Source organism: Lepidochelys kempii, chromosome 19 (assembly GCF_965140265.1).
Source record: "Lepidochelys kempii isolate rLepKem1 chromosome 19, rLepKem1.hap2, whole genome shotgun sequence".
Lineage (NCBI taxonomy): Eukaryota > Metazoa > Chordata > Testudines > Cheloniidae > Lepidochelys > Lepidochelys kempii.
In genome coordinates this window covers 19,098,591-19,113,678 of record NC_133274.1, presented here as the reverse complement: position 1 = coordinate 19,113,678, position 15,088 = coordinate 19,098,591, and positions in this window count along the sequence as shown.

The following is a 15,088-nucleotide window of genomic DNA, read 5'->3' as shown; positions in this document are numbered from 1 at the left end:
CTTTTGCAGGCTCATACCACAGCAGAACTAGTTTTTTAGCAAATTGGAGCTGTATTGGAGCAGCTGCCTGTTGATTGGCTGTGAGAAAAGGTCTGCTTGGCTTTGCCATGATAGCTCAAAAAATCTAGCAATGGCTCTTGCTGTCTGTGCAGGCTTCATAATTGTGGTAATTTCCTCCTCCAGACTCCTGCCTGTGTCCTGTCTACTCTGGCCAGGAGGCTGGATGCCCTTGGGCACTGGAGCTGTCTGTCTGTGGCATGTAGAGGCCCAAGCACCGTGCCATTGCTAGATAAAGACTTCTCCAGCCCCTTGAAAAGATGCTGCTGGGTTGATTTGGGTCCCATGTTCAGTTTGTAAAACAAGGTGGCTTTTATAGATTCCAAGGACAGAAGTGACCACTGTGATTACGTAGTCTGACCTCCTGTGTAAAGCAGCACAGAGAACATCCCCAAAACAATTCCTAGAGCAGAGCTTTTAAAAAACATCCTATCTCGATTTAAAAATTGTCAGGGATGGAGAATCTACCACAACCCTTGGTAAATTGTTCCAATGGTTAATTACTTGCACTGGTAAAAACTTATGCTTTATTTCAGTTTTAACTTCCAGCCATTGGATCATGTTATATCTTTCTGTTAGACTGAAGAGCCCATTATTAAATAGCGGTTGCCCATGTGCCACCTATCGACTATACTCGTTACCCCTTTTTCCTTCTTTCTTAAGCTAAATCAGTGGTCTCTTCTTTGAATGGTCTCTGCCCATTCCTGCTGCTGAGGATGTACCATGGGTGCAGCTAGTGGCTGTCCCTCTTGGAGGGCTTGTGCACCCCGGGCCCCTCCCCACAGCACTGAACAGTCAAAGGTGGGGCTCTCGGGGGCATGGCACACCAGCAACTTCAGTTCCTTCCAGACTCTGTAGTAGATGGACCAGGAGCCATACAGGGTCAGTCTGACCCAGACTCATGGGAATAGATCATTACCACTTCCGCTACCTTAGCTGGCCAATTTTTATCATTTAAAAATGTCTTGCGTTGCCTTTCTTTTCTCCCAGGATCTCCGCACCGGCTGCAGAGCCCTCCCCACCCCAGCACTGACACTAATGCAGAGCATCCCATCCCCACCCTCGGCACCCTGCTGTAGAGCCCCCCTCCCCCAGTTGCCAGATGTTAGAACCAAAGATTGAGAAACCAGGGTTCAAGAGTTGGGTCACTTGCCCTGCTGTTTTTCCTGCTTCAGGCACAAGTCCATTTGGCTTGCCCGGGGTGGGTGGGTGGTAATTCCCCTCGCTGCTCCACCCCCAGGGCTAGAAAGCAGCATCTCTGGGCTGTGCCATTGCAGGAGGAATTAGTAGCTCCTCCTTCTGGCTGCAAGATGCAGCAGTCCTGTGAGGTGCCTAAAAAGCCTGGCAAAGTCTTGTCAAGCTCCTAGACTGGAGCCAGTCCTAAAAAATGCTCGGCCTTAGAGGTGTCTGCGTCTGCTGACAGCCTGCCCTCAAGGGTTTTCCCCTCAGGATCCTGCTCTTCTGGTACTGTGCACTGATGTGTAAAAGTGTCCCCTCAAGGCTCCAGCCACCAAAGCCAGAGTCAAAATAAAGTCTGGTTTCAGAGTAACAGCCGTGTTAGTCTGTATTCGCAAAAAGAAAAGGAGTACTTGTGGCACCTTAGCGACTAACCAATTTATTTGAGCATGAGCTTTCGTGAGCTACAGCTCACTTCATCGGATGCAACTGAGGGCCAAGGCTCTAATATGGATTCATTCTCTGTGCTGGACCTAGGGCTACAGTGCCAGTCTTATGCTCATGATAAGCCTGATAAGGTGCCTGACGCCCTTTCAGAGCCATCAGTTCCTACAGGATCCATAGTTACCGTAGTGACATAGGTTCATCTCATCAAGCCCCTGAGATTCCCTTGTGAGGATCCACCCTTAGATCAGGCGCCCCTCAGTGGCACTGGATACTTTATTCGCAGTGCAAAAAGACAGTTTGGGGGGGGGGGGGAATGTAAGGTAGTAGGGATGGTTCCTCCTCTGGGGGAAAGGGAGAAAATTGTACAGAGCTAAGCTAGTTTCCCCAGTTATGCAAACCTCCCAGAAACAGTAACCGCCCCTTAGGACTCTTGCTGGTTTTCCAGGGCAATATCTGACTCTTCCCAGCTTCGCATTTATTAAAACAATTATCATCTTTGGAAACCTCTGAATCTACGCTCTACTCTGGAAAGAGACTGACTGACATGACACCTTCCTTATCCTTCCCCTCCTAGGAAACCTAGAGAGCATTACCAAGGCTCTTGGCTCCAGCCCTTCATACCATGAGATCACCCTTTTTCATCCAGGTATATGTTCATAGAATCATAGAATATTAGGGTTGGAAGGGACCTCAGGAGGTCATCTAGTCCAACCCCCTGCTCAAAGCAGAACCGATCCCCAATTAAATCATCCCAGCCAGGGCTTTGTCAAGCCTGACCTTAAAAACTTCTAAGGAAGGAGATTCTACCACCTCCCTAGGTAACGCATTCCAGTGTTTCACCACCCTCCTAGTGAAAAAGTTTTTCCTAATATCCAACCTAAACCTCCCCCACTGCAACTTGAGACTATTACTCCTTGTCCTGTCATCTGCTACCATTGAGAACAGTCTAGAGCCATCCTCTTTGGAACCCCCTTTCAGGTAGTTGAAAGCAGCTATCAAATCCCCCCTCATTCTTCTCTTCCGTAGACTAAACATCCCCAGTTCCCTCAGCCTCTCCTCGTAAGTCATGTGTTCCAGTCCCCTAATCATTTTTGTTGCTCTCCGCTGGACTCTTTCCAATTTTTCCACATCCTTCTTGTAGTGTGGGGCCCAAAACTGGACACAGTACTCCAGATGAGGCCTCACCAGTGTCGACTAGAGGGGAACGATCACATCCCTCGAAATTAGGAATTAATTCCCTGCTGGGTAGTGGCAGGGCTGGAAGGTACCACAATGGGAAATGTGGCCATAAAACCCTTCCCTCTGGTACTTCCCCAAAATCAAAAGGACTGAGCAAGGGCAGCTGCAAAAGGAGCCTTTTCACGTAAGGGCTCAAAGAGAGGGCCCTACACTGGCTTTGTCCTGCTTGCGTTTGTTACTCTTGCTGCTACCAAAGGAACAGTCTACTTCACTAATCCTGCATGTAGTGGCTGGGGATGAGATGGAAAGTCCTATTGAACTCACAAGACAGATGTACAGATCTGGACCTTCAGACTCTGCTAGATGACCATAGTTGCATCCTCTCCCCCAGAGGATATGCTATAACTTCATGAGCACAGAGAAGGAGGCTACTACCTTACACGTCCCTTCAGTGACCTAGGAGGAAATGACATACCTAGCTTTCAATATCCTGGGTTCACCATCTAGGAGTCAGATTACCTTGCCAGGCCTAGGTGACCTACTGTAGCCAACAAAGAACACCTGAATAAACCCAGCTGCTGGGCAGGCACTTTCTAAATCTGCAGACAAGTTGTACTATCTGCCTCATGAGGGCTTCTTGCTTTCCCAGCCCCAGATTTGTTGGTAGTGGTGGTTGCCAGTCAAAGGGCTGTAGGAGATTGAGTCCATTCTAGCCCTTCAGACAGTGAAGGTAAGAAGCTAGATGCTCCTCTGCCACACTAGGCATTAGAGTAGTGAACTCTCAAGCGCTGATGTCCCAATACCAGTATCCCTTCTGGGAGAAAATAGCACTGTTTGCTCAGTCACTGCTGGAAGAACAGAGAAAACTGGCCAAAGCCCTAATCCCTGACACTCAGCTGATAGTTAAGCATGGCCTGAGGGCATCCACCATCGCTTCTGATATGAGATCTAGAGCTGTACCATATGCAGTTGCCCCAAGCCACCATTCGTGGCTGTTTACTTAGACTGGGGAGGAGACTTCCCATTGGATGGTGGAGGGCTGTTGCTGCAGAACAGAAGAGGTTCTAGAGAAACTGAAAGAGACCAATCCTATTGCAAGGGCTCTGGGGACATCTCAACCCCCCTCTAAAGAGATTCAGGGTGCTGTTGTTTTGTTATCAGAGACATTAAACCCAACTTATACTTCCCTTTCTGTTCAAAGGAAGCAATGCTGACAACAGTTCCCTGCTCAGCAGTGACAGAAGTATAAGTCCTAAAACCCCCAAGAGAGGAGATCTGCCATATCATCTTCCGCTGCCCCAGCCTTTCAGCTTCAGCAGGAAGCACGAGACCCCTTCAACCTTCTCACTGTTTTCCCTTTTTGGAACTTGTGTCAAACAGTGATGTCCTTCCTCAAGCTGAGAGGCCTTCAGGGGCATGCACAGCTCTGTACGCTCATCCAAAGATGAAGCCTCTACATTGGCTAGCAAAATACTGTATACCAAATTCAGACAGCATGTTTATAAGATTGGCACTGCCCAGAGATGTGTTCCTGTCCTTCATGATGGACTCAACTTTGCAAAATCTCAACAGAGTTGTCTTCAACCCTTCAGCTCTCTCGGCCACAATCACTTCCAGTATTTCCAGGCAGGGCTAGGAAGCTCATTACAAGACGCTGCCAAGGCACCATCACTGGAATTTCTGCAAGAAAAACCTAACAGCAACATTCTAGAATTAAGAGCAATTTATAAGGTTCTCACGTCCTTTCCTCCCCAGCCAACAGCACCGTTCTATATGAGCAAGCGGGTGCGCAATTCCAGCCAGCTGTACGAAGAGGCCAGAGCTCTGTGGGAGTGGTGCATAAATATAAATTTGTGTATCTGAGGTAAATGTATACATCTAGAAGCAACTATTTTAGCCATAACTGCAGGATGGAGAAATCTATCCTGGGAAGCAGTGACTCTGAAAAAGATTTATTTGGGGCGGGGGGGGGAGGGGAAGATTGTGGGGGACAGTCAGCTGAACATAGGCTCCCAGTGTGATGCTGTGGCCAAAAGAGCTAATATGATCCTGGGATGCATAAAAGGGAATCTTGACTAGGAGTACAGAGGTTATTTTACTTCTATATTTGGCAGTGGTGTGACTGCTGCTCGAATCCTGTGCCCAGTTCTGGTGCCCACAATTCAAGAAGGATGTTGAAAAATTGTGGGGGGGGAGGGATAGTTCAGTGGTTTGAGCATTGGCCTGCTAAACCCAGGGTTGTGAGTTCAATCCTTGAGGGGGCCAGTTAGGGATCTGGGGCAAAAAACAAATTGGAGATTGGTCCTGCTTTGAGTAGGGGGTTGGACTAGATGATCTCCTGAGGTCCCTTCCAACTCTGATATTCTATGATTCTATGGAGCAGGTTCAGAGAAGAGCCATGAGAATGATTAAAGGATTAGAAAACCTGCCTTATAGTGACTGACTGAAGGAGCTCACTCTATTTAGTCTATCAAAGAGAAGGTTAAGGGTGACTTAGTTATAGTCTGTATATACCTACATGGGGAACAAATATTTGATAATAGGCTCTTCAGTCTAACAGAGAAAGGTCTAACACAATCCAATGGCTGGAAGTTGAAACTAAACAAATTCAGACTGGAAATAAAGTGTACTTTTTGACAGTAAGGGTAATTAACCATTGGAACCAACTTACCAAGGGTCGCGGTGGATTCTCCATCACTTAAATCAAGATGGGATGCTTTTCTAAAAGGATCTGCCATAGGAATTGTTTTGGGGAGGTTCTCTGGGCTGTGTTATATGGGAAGTTGATCACAATGGTCCTGTGTGGCCTTGGAATCTATGAATCATACACTGAATTTATTCTATAGTTCTCTGCTTTGCAGGCAAGGAGAGCATACAGGCCAATCTGCTGAGCAGAGACCTGTGATGAGCCTGAGCAGTCACTCAAGGGCTCGGAAGCAAGCAATGTCTTCTCTCTCTGGGATTATCTAGAGAGAGACCTGTTTGCAATAAGGTACAACTCCAAATGTGCTCCAGAACAGGAGCAGACAACCTGTCCATCTGGATGAATTTTTTCTAGACTGGGGAGTAGGTCTCCTCTTTGTGTTTTCTCAATTCCTCCAATTCAGGGAGTTCTCGGGAAAATCAAACACGATGGAGCAATGGCTATCCCTATTGGCCTGGCCTGAGCAAGACAACAGGGGTGGTTCTTTGAGTGATTGCACATATCTGTTCCACTGTAGAGGTGTGCTGGGGACTGCTCCTCTCTATATGCCTGTGTGAGGCAGCCGGGCATGCTCACGCCGCCCCAACAGGTACCACTAAGGGAAAGTCTCTGGCAGCTGTGCACTGGAGCACGCATACGCCTACAGTGGAATGGACGTGTGCAACACATCATGCAGAACGACTGCTACGGAGAGGGTGTGAACCGTTTCTTCTATGATCTACTGCAGCTATCACAACTGATTTATCTGTTTTCCCCCCCTGCAATTCCAAACCTAGTGAGCCAGCAGAAAGGTTGGATTTGCCATCTGGCGCCAGACTCTCTCCGCTTGGCAACATCAACTGTAGGACTTTCAGAGATCTGGAACTGTCCTTTGGAAAAGGCACAGGAGATTCTGCTAAACTCCGGGGAGCAATCAGTTCACCACTGTTATGATCATAAGTGGAAATGATTCTCTTTGTGCGCAAGCATCAGTAACACAATCGCTGCTGCAGTTGCTGTTCCACCCATCCCGCAGTGCCAGCTTCATTTAAAACACTTGGGACACTCCAGCTCCTCTGTAAACGTACATCTCACAGCTAGGTCAGCTCATTGCAGCTTAGTCTAGCAAGAGGCTGTTTAGCCAGGCAATAGTAAACAGACCTGAAGGGGTTAATGAACATCTGCCCTCTAGTTAGCAACCCTCCACTGGTGTGGGACCTCAGTGTGAAGCTGAGTAATCAGCTCATGAACCCTGCATTCAGCCTATGGGAGAATGGTCTCTGTTTCACCTATCAGTTCAGACAGCCTTTACTATAGCTATAAAGGGTGAGTGAGCTGCATGCTCTCATGACTCACCCCCCTTCTACAGTCTCTTACAAAGATGAAGCCAGATCCAAATTTTCTCCACAAGGTGGTTACAGAATTCTATCTTAACTAGTCCATAAACTTGCCAATGTTTTCCCCTAGGCCGCACTCTTGCTCAGGGAAGCTTGGATGCTAAGAGAGCATTCACCTTCTCATTGAATTAGAACCCAGGAGCTCCCCAGTGCTGTCTCTCCTGGGGAGAGCAGTAGAGTGCAGGCAATCACATCACAACATCTCTCCGAGTAGATCAGACTCTATTGAAAGTGTTAAACATGCCTGGTTTCAGAGTAACAGCCGTGTTAGTCTGTATTCGCAAAAAGAAAAGGAGTACTTGTGGCACCTTAGAGACTAACCAATTTATTTGAGCATGAGCTTTCGTGAGCTACAGCTCACTTCATCGGATGCATACCGTGGAAACTGCAGCAGACTTTATATACACACAGAGAATATGAAAAAATACCTCCTCCCACCCCATTGTCCAGCTGGTAATAGCTTATCTAAAGTGATCATCAGGTGGGCCATTTCCAGCACAAATCCAGGTTTTCTCACCCTCCACCCCCCCCCACAAATTCACTCTCCTGCTGGTGATAGCCCATCCAAAGTGACAACTCTTTACACAATGTGCATGATAATCAAGTTGGGCCATTTCCTGCACAAATCCAGGTTCTCTCACCCCCTCACCCCCCTCCCAAAAACCACACACACAAACTCACTATCCTGCTGGTAATAGCTCATCCAAAGTGACCATTCTCCCTACAAAAAGAAAAGGAGTACTTGTGGCACCTTAGGTGCCACAAGTACTCCTTTTCTTTTTGCGAATACAGACTAACACGGCTGTTCCTCTGAAACTTCTCCCTACAATGTGCATAATTAAGGTGGGCCATTTCCAGCACAAATCCAGGTTTTCTCACATCCCCCCCACCCCCATACACACACAAACTCACTCTCCTGCTGGTAATAGCTCATCCAAACTGACCACTCTCCAAGTTTAAATCCAAGTTAAACCAGAACATCTGGAGGGGGGGGGGGGGGAGGAAAAAACAAGAGGAAATAGGCTACCTTGCATAATGACTTAGCCACTCCCAGTCTCTATTTAAGTCTAAATTAATAGTATCCAATTTGCAAATGAATTCCAATTCAGCAGTTTCTCGCTGGAGTCTGGATTTGAAGTTTTTTTGTTTTAAGATAGCGACCTTCATGTCTGTGATTGCGTGACCAGAGAGATTGAAGTGTTCTCCGACTGGTTTATGAATGTTATAATTCTTGACATCTGATTTGTGTCCATTTATTCTTTTACGTAGAGACTGTCCAGTTTGACCAATGTACATGGCAGAGGGGCATTGCTGGCACATGATGGCATATATCACATTGGTGGATGTGCAGGTATACGAGCCTCTGATAGTGTGGCTGATGTTATTAGGCCCTGTGATGGTGTCCCCTGAATAGATATGTGGGCACAATTGGCAACGGGCTTTGTTGCAAGGATAGGTTCCTGGGTTAGTGGTTCTGTTGTGTGGTATGTGGTTGTTGGTGAGTATTTGCTTCAGGTTGCGGGGCTGTCTGTAGGCAAGGACTGGCCTGTCTCCCAAGATTTGTGAGAGTGTTGGGTCATCCTTTAGGATAGGTTGTAGATCCTTAATAATGCGTTGGAGGGGTTTTAGTTGGGGGCTGAAGGTGACGGCTAGTGGCGTTCTGTTATTTTCTTTGTTAGGCCTGTCCTGTAGTAGGTAACTTCTGGGAACTCTTCTGGCTCTATCAATCTGTTTCTTTACTTCTGCAGGTGGGTATTGTAGTTGTAAGAAAGCTTGACAGAGATCTTGTAGGTGTTTGTCTCTGTCTGAGGGGTTGGAGCAAATGCGGTTGTATCGTAGAGCTTGGCTATAGACGATGGATCGTGTGGTGTGGTCAGGGTGAAAGCTGGAGGCATGCAGGTAGGAATAGCGGTCAGTAGGTTTCCGGTATAGGGTGGTGTTTATGTGACCATTGTTTATTAGCACTGTAGTGTCCAGGAAGTGGATCTCTTGTGTGGACTGGACCAGGCTGAGGTTGGTGGTGGGATGGAAATTGTTGAAATCCTGGTGGAATTCCTCAAGGGCTTCTTTTCCATGGGTCCAGATGATGAAGATGTCATCAGTATAGCGCAAGTAAAGTAGGGGCTTTAGGGGACGAGAGCTGAGGAAGCGTTGTTCTAAATCAGCCATAAAAATGTTGGCATACTGTGGGGCCATGCGGGTACCCATAGCAGTGCCGCTGATCTGAAGGTATACATTGTCCCCAAATGTGAAGTAGTTATGGGTAAGGACAAAGTCACAAAGTTCAGCCACCAGGTTAGCCGTGACATTATCGGGGATAGTGTTCCTGACGGCTTGTAGTCCATCTTTGTGTGGAATGTTGGTGTAGAGGGCTTCTACATCCATAGTGGCCAGGATGGTGTTATCAGGAAGATCACCGATGGATTGTAGTTTCCTCAGGAAGTCAGTGGTGTCTCGAAGGTAGCTGGGAGTGCTGGTAGCGTAGGGCCTGAGGAGGGAGTCTACATAGCCAGACAATCCTGCTGTCAGGGTGCCAATGCCTGAGATGATGGGGCACCCAGGATTTCCAGGTTTATGGATCTTGGGTAGTAGATAGAATATCCCAGGTCGGGGTTCCAGGGGTGTGTCTGTGCGGATTTGATCTTGTGCTTTTTCAGGAAGTTTCTTGAGCAAATGCTGTAGTTGCTTTTGGTAACTCTCAGTGGGATCATAGAGTAATGGCTTGTAGAAACTCGTGTTGGAGAGCTGCCGAGCAGCCTCTTGTTCATATTCCGACCTATTCATGATGACAACAGCACCTGCTTTGTCAGCCTTTTTGATTATGATGTCAGAGTTGTTTCTGAGGCTGTGGATGGCATTGTGTTCTGCACGGCTGAGGTTATGGGGCAAGTGATGCTGCTTTTCCACAATTTCAGCCCGTGCACGTCGGCGGAAGCACTCTATGTAGAAGTCCAGTCTGCTGTTTCAACCTTCAGGAGGAGTCCACCTAGAATCCCTCTTTCTGTAGTGTTGGTAGGGAGGTCTCTGTGGATTAGTATGTTGTTCAGAGGTATTTTGGAAATATTCCTTGAGTCGGAGACGTCGAAAATAGGATTCTAGGTCACCACAGAACTGTATCATGTTCGTGGGGGTGGAGGGGCAGAAGGAAAGGCCCCGAGATAGAACAGCTGCTTCTGCTGGGCTGAGAGTATAGTTGGATAGGTTAACAATATTGCTAGGTGGGTTGAGGGAACCATTGCTGTGGCCCCTTGTAGCATGTAGTAGTTTAGAAAGTTTAGTGTCCTTTTTCTTTTGTAGAGAAGCAAAGTGTGCGTTGTAAATGGCTTGTCTAGTTTTAGTAAAATCCAGCCACGAGGAAGTTTGTGTGGAAGGTTGTTTTTTTATGAGAGTATCCATTTTTGAGATGGGATGTGAGAAAACCTGGATTTGTGCTGGAAATGGCCCACCTTAATTATGCACATTGTAGGGAGAATGGTCACTTTGGATGAGCTATTACCAGCAGGATAGTGAGTTTGTGTGTGTGGTTTTTGGGAGGGGGGTGAGGGGGTGAGAGAACCTGGATTTGTGCAGGAAATGGCCCAACTTGATTATCATGCACATTGTGTAAAGAGTTGTCACTTTGGATGGGCTATCACCAGCAGGAGAGTGAATTTGTGGGGGGGGGGGTGGAGGGTGAGAAAACCTGGATTTGTGCTGGAAATGGCCCACCTGATGATCACTTTAGATAAGCTATTACCAGCTGGACAATGGGGTGGGAGGAGGTATTTTTTCATATTCTCTGTGTATATATAATGTCTGCTGCAGTTTCCACGGTATGCATCTGATGAAGTGAGCTGTAGCTCACGAAAGCTTATGCTCAAATAAATTGGTTAGTCTCTAAGGTGCCACAAGTACTCCTTTTCTTTAAACATGCCTGCGTTCCTCCTCCTTGGGGGCTTAGAGTTCACTTGACTACTTGGATGGCTGCTTCCCTCCACCTAGCTATGCCGCTGGCCTCAGCCTGGTTTAGTTAGCATCTGTAAATGACAGGGGAAGCTGCCCTACCAGAAGGCAGGTTTAAACTGCTGGACAAGTGTGTACACTCTCCCTCTCTCTCTCTCTCTCTCTCTCTCGCTGTGGTTTAACTAACATGGTTTAAAATTGCACCTGTAGCAGCTTTGTATGTAGGGCCATCATAAATCTGTAGTGCTGTTCTCTGGGGAGATTTAGGGGACTATTTCCATAAATATTAGGAATTAAATTGTGTGTCTAAGCTGCATATTCAGTAATCTTGTGTGACGTTCCCCTCTGGTGTTATCCAGACCGGTGATCTGCTAGGTCACTCCAATCTTTGACTCAGGGAGCCAGCCTTAGCCTGCTCTGTTGTGAGAACCCCCACTCCTGGGCTGTTCCCGCACAGCCTCTGGCATGTAAGCTGCTCCTTGGATTGTGCAACTGAATGACACTAGCCAATATCTCTGGCCCCAGACATAACCCTAGGAACCTCCGTCTTGCAGCGTCCAGTTATACCTGCTGGATGCTGCTAGCTTATATGAGTTTGCCAATTTAACAAAGAAATTGATATGTTATCCCAAGGGGAGTCTCTGTTATGCTTCAAACCAAACACACTGCTTCAGGTAGAATAAACAAACAGGTTTATTAACTACAAAGATAGATTTTAAGTGATTATAAGTCAAAGCATAACAAGTCAGATTTGATCAAATGAAATAAAAGCAAAATGCATTCTAAGCTGATCTTAACACTTTCAATGCTGTTATAAACCTAGATAATTCTCACCACAGGCCAGCTGGTTGCTCTTCAGCCAGGCTCTCCCCTTTGATCAGCACTTCAGTCACTTCGTGTGGTGTCTGTAGATGTAGGTGGAAGAGAGAGGAAGAGCATGGCAAATGTCTCTCCCTTTTATCATGTCCTTTCTTCCCTCCTGGCTTTGCCCCCCAGCTTCAGAGTCAGGTGAGCATTACCTCATTGCAGTTCCATACTGACCAAAGAGGGAGGTGATTCCCTCCAGAGTCTAACAGATTCTTTTGTTGCTGCCTAGGCCAGCATCCTTTGTTCCGGTGAGGCTGGGCTGGGTTTGTCTCATACCTGCCCTAATGAGGTGTGAACTGCCTCTCTGCTCTTGGAGAGTTTTTGCCTGGGCTTATTTTAAGCCATGAGGATACATTTTCAGCCTCATAACTACATACATGAAATTACAACCTGTAACATTACTGTAACAACCATGCTCAGTGCATCATGAGCCTTCCAAAGACACCCAACATGACAAACTTTGCATTGGTTACCCCACAGTCATTTTACAAGGATGAACACGGGCGTGTAGGGTGTTCCCCCGAGGCACAGAGCATCACACCTCGCTAGTGCACTCTAATAGGATGGTGAAGTATGCAAATGGTCAGTTTCCTCCCCCAACTGCAGGGATTGCATGCACCAATAGACACGTGTGGGGCACACATTTGTGCATCTAACACTTGTGAACGTGTGGCCCTTAGCTGGGGCCTGTGACTTTGTTCTCACAAACTGGAATTTTTCTCTCCTTTCGAAACCAGTGTAATTGCAAAATAGCACACAAAAAATTCCCCTGCAATGCTCTCTTCCCACCTACATTGGGCAAGTCCTGTGAGTGAGTGCACATGTGAGCTGTTGTTACATCAGAGTCTCAGAGCTGGACAGTCTTCCCATGATTCAGCAGTGCCACAATCTGCAATCTTTATAAGCATATGAGGAAACAGCCTGTCACATCTGAGTGCAGTGCTCCCAGAGCAGCGTATGCCAGTGCCTAAGAAAGGCAGACCTGCCATGGTGCTGGTGAGCAGATCCCTTGTTTAGTTGCTAAGGCATGAGCAGCACAGTGAGGGTGGGCAGGGCTTATGCCTTCACTTGTACTGGGGACAACAACCCAAGAAAAGTAACCAGGATTGGGCCAGTCACCTAGGCTGCTCGTGTCGCAGGAGGCCGGCTCCAAAGCTCCATTAACACCAGTTTTCAGAGTAGCAGCCGTGTTAGTCTGTATTCGCAGAAAGAAAAGGAGGACTTGTGGCACCTTAGAGACTAACCCATTTATTTGAGCATGAGCTTTCGTGAGCTACAGCTCACTTCATAGGTTGCATGTAGTGGAAAGTACAGTGGGGAGATTTTATATACACAGAGAACACGTATATAAAATCTCCCCACTGTATTTTCCACTGCATGCATCTGATGAAGTGGGCTGTAGCTCACGAAAGCTCATGCTCAAATAAATGGGTTAGTCTCTAAGGTGCCACAAGTCCTCTTGTTCTATTAACACTAGTGTGTTGCCTGAGGCACCAGTGTGTTGCCTGTCCTGGCTCCATCCCTTCCCTGAGGCCCCACCCTGTCCTACCCCTTCTCCAAGGCCCCGCCCCCGCTCACTCCATCCCCCTCCCTCTGTTGCTTGATCTCCCCCACCCTCACTCACTTTCACCAGGCTGGAGCAGGGGGTTGGAGTGCGGAGCGGGGGTGAGGAGTCCACCTGGGGGTGCAGGCTCTGGGGTGGGGCTTGGGATAAGGTGTTTGGGGTGCAGGAGGGGTCTCAGGGCTGTGGCAGGAGGCTGGGGGGTGTGGGCTCCAGAAGAGAGTTTGGGTGCAGGAAGGGACTCTGGGTTGGGGCAGGGGGTTGGGGTGTGGGGTCTCGGTAGGGTGACCAGATGTCCCAATTTTATAGGGACAGTCCCGATATTTGGGGCTTTGTCTGATAGAGGCACCTATTCCCCCACCACCCCGTCCTGATTTTTCACACTTGCGGTCTGGTCACCCTAGGTCTCGGCGGCACTTATGGGAAGTGGCCGCCAGGTCCCTACAGCCCTTAGATCAGTGGTTCTCAAACTTGTGCACTGGTGACCCCTTTCACATAGCACACCGCTGAGTGCAATCCCCCCCTAATAAATTAAAAATACGTTTTTATCTATTTAACACCATTATAAATGCTGGAGGCAAAATGGGGTTTGGGGTGGAGGCTGACAGCTCGTGGCCCCCCAGGTAATAACCTAGCAACCCCTTGAGGGGTCCTGACCCCCAGTTTGAGAACCCCTGCCTTAGTTGCATGGGCGGCCAGGGAGGCTCTGTGCGCTGCCCTCGTGCCCACAGGTGCCACCCCCAGAGCTCCCAATGGTCGTGGTTCCCAGCCAATGGGATCTGTGGAGCCAGCCCTCGGGGCGTGGGCAGTGCACAGAGCCTCCCTGGCTGCCCATGTGTCATTGGGCTGCAAGGACCTGGTGGCTGCTTCCGGGAGCCGCAGAGAACTAGGGCAGGCAGGGAGCTTGCCTTAGCCCCAGGCCCCCGCTGTGCCGTCGACCAGACTTTTAACAGCCCAGTCAGTGATGCCGACTGGAGTTGCCAAGGTCCCTTTTCAACTGGGTGTCCCACTCAAAAACCAGATGCCTGACAGCCCTACCCTGTGTGGGAGGGAAGTTCTGAGGGGGAAAGCGGGCCCAAAGGAGTGACTTGCCCATGGTCCCATGCTGGGTAGGGTTGCCAACTTTCTAATCGCACAAAAATGAACACCCTAGCCCTGTCCCTTCCCTGCTTACTACATTCACCCTCCCTCGGTGGCTCACTGCCCCCCACCATCCTCATTCACTTTCACTGGGCTGGGGCAGGGAGCTGGGGTGTGGGAGGGGGTGAGGGCTCTGGCTGGGGGTGCGGGCTCTGGGGTGGGGCCAGAAATGAAGGGTTCAGGGTGCAGGAGGGGGCTCTGGGTTTGGGGGAGCTCAGGGCTAGGGGCAGGGGGTTGAGGCTCAGGGTTGGTGTGTGGGCTTACCTCGGGCAGCTCCCGGTCAGTGGCGCAGCAGGGCTAAGGCAGGTTCCCTGCCTGTCCTGGCTCCATACTGTGCCCCAGAAGTGGCCTGTTGGTCCAGCTCCTAGGCGGGGGGACCAGGAGGCTCCATGCGCTGCTCTTGCCTGCAGGCACCACCACCCCTTCCCCCAGCTCCCATTGGCCACAGTGCCTGGCCAACTGGAGTACGGAGCCGGTGCTCAGGGTGGGGGGGGCCAAAGGTGAAGCTCAAGGTGGGGGGCCTGTATCCTGAGCCCCGCCATCCAGGGCTGAAGCCCTTGAGCTTTGGCTTTGGCCCCAGCAAATCCAACACTAGCCGTGGCAACCCACTTTGGAGTCCTGACCCACAGTTTGAGAACT